This window comes from Aptenodytes forsteri, unplaced genomic scaffold, assembly GCF_000699145.1.
Source record: "Aptenodytes forsteri isolate BGI_AS27 unplaced genomic scaffold, ASM69914v1 Scaffold76, whole genome shotgun sequence".
NCBI lineage: Eukaryota > Metazoa > Chordata > Aves > Sphenisciformes > Spheniscidae > Aptenodytes > Aptenodytes forsteri.
The window spans coordinates 3,437,133-3,439,499 of record NW_008794444.1 but is presented as its reverse complement, the minus strand read 5'-3'; positions in this window follow the sequence as shown (position 1 = coordinate 3,439,499).

The following is a 2,367-nucleotide window of genomic DNA, read 5'->3' as shown; positions in this document are numbered from 1 at the left end:
GCTCCATTGTTGGTTAGGGGCTTTTGGGTGCTGTCCCTCCGTTGGGGCAGTGCATGGGGGGGGGGGACACGGCCCCTTCCCATCGCTTGGCAGCGGACGGAGCAGCCTCCTTCATGCAAAGGTGCCCAGAGCATCCCCGGCACCGAGCCCTCAGCTCAAGCAGAGCCCGGAGGTTTGTCCATGGAGGGGGTGAGCCCCGTGGCCCCCCGCACCCGTTGCCGAGGGCCGCCCACGACGCTGAGACAAGCGATTACACCGACTGTCCTGACCATGACACCAAACCCCGTCTGTCAGCCCCCCACCAATAATACCCTGGGACAAAAAACCCTGAGGGCAGCTCCCGCCCCCACCAGTAATTCCTCCCCTGCACCCTAATCCCCAGCCCTTCTGTTGCAGCGGCCAAATCCAATTAACCGTGCAACAATTGCGCTCCACCCTCCCGGCCCGGCGGGTGTTCAAGCAGAGCTGGCAACGCGGCCGCAGCGCGTGGGGACCTTCCGCAGGGTCCCTCGGGGACGGGTGCTGCGGGGTGGCACCGCTGGGGCTGGAGAGGAGCCATCCCTGCCCTTTAGTGGGGTTTATCCCCCCCAAAAAAGGACCTTCTGATAGCCGGGAGGTGTGTCCGGGCAAGGCGTAGCCCCTGGTGTGAGGGAAGGGAGGTCATACGGGACTCGTGGCCATCAGTCTGCTTGGGGTCACCCTTTTTTTCCCATTTTCCCAGGTGGCTTGGCTGCGGCACTGGCTTCCAAGGCACCGCTCCAAACAGCAGTGGTACGGCAGCCATCACACCCACACGAGTCCAGCTCAGCCTCCAAGACCCGACAGCTGTTTGCACAGGGTCTGCCACTAGCCTCCGAGCTCCGTTTCACATGTCCACTTGCAGAGGAAGATGCTCTGGTCCTCCTCTGACCCGGCACGGGGGACTGCTGGGGGCGGGAAGGATGCTTTCCGACCCAGCCGTGCTCCCAAGGCCGCCGACGGCTTTTGCCACGAACTGATTTGCAAAAAAAAAACCAACCCAGGCTCGTGATGGAGGTACCGCAAATGCAGGACGGCCCCGATGAACCCCCACCAGGAACAGGGTGCAGCCGAATAAACAGCCCAACTGTTTGTATTTGCAGCCTTTGTCGGGGCAGCAACATGGATGAACTCAAGCTGCAAGATCAGGACGTGAAATCAGGTATTTTTGGGATGGCCGAAGCTCATGGGGCAGAAAGGAGGAGCGGTGCAAGGGGAATTGGAGGGCGCAAAGGCAGCGCAGTGCTGGGGAGGGGGTTTGGTGGGGACCACCAGCCAGGGAGATGCTGCCTTTCCGGACATAGACAGTGCTGGGGAGGGGGTTTGGTGGGGACCACCAGGGACGTGCCGCCAGGGAGATGCTGCCTTTCCAGACATAGACTGGGGGAAAAGGTGCATAAACGGTGGTTGGCCCCAGGCGGCCACAGAAGTGCCAGGCAGCACCTTAAATCAAGCGTAGAAATGCGTGGAGGTGGAGGCTGAGTCCAAGGGGATGAGGTCCGACCTGGCCAGGGGACGGCTGAGGGCAGTGCATCGGCCATCGGCAGCTGCTCCAAGACCTGAGCTAATGTTTAGCTTTGGACTTTGCCGAGTCGTCCAAGGGGCAAAGGAGGACGAGGGCAGGAGACCCATGCGGGGCAGAGGGTGGCTGCGAGCTGGCGTGGTGCCTGGGGCCAGGGCTCCTGCACGAGCTCCGGCTCGGAGGGGTGCGATTTCTGGGTGTAATTTCTACCAGTTTGGTCCTGGTTCAGCAGGGAGACGTTTGCTGACAAGGCCTCGCAGAGCTCCTCCATTTAGCTCAGCTCTTCATCTAACGCTCAGCCCTTCCTGATTTATTTTATGCTCGGCACGCTGGGCTCCAGAGGAGCGTTTGCAAGGGCTGCGCTAAGGGGACATCGTCATGGAAAGGGCGAGGAGCCTGGTGGCATCGCTGACAAGGCTGCAAAAGTGTCCCCGGCGCTGGCACAGGGCTGAGCATGTCCCGCTAGCCTGGATAACCCGCCCTGGGAGGCACCTAGTCTCTATTTAAACCCCCCTCTCCTGGGATGTTATTAAGGACGTGTCTATTAAATTGCTCTGTGTCACCGGCACAGCTGGTCCCCACCGCCACCCGCACTCCCCGGGCAGCTCTCATTTGACCACGGCCGCGTGTTTCCTCTCCGTCCCCATCACCTTTACCCTGCAGCATCCCAGACCTTCGCATTTTGAGTTTTGCCTTGACAGGCAATTTTGCACAGCAACATTTTTCAATCCCAGATTATTCTAATGACACTGCCGAAGAGCTAAAAATAGGAGAAAGGCATTTTCTGCCTCTCCCCCACCAGCCGCTGCCGGGAGCGCACGGGCGGC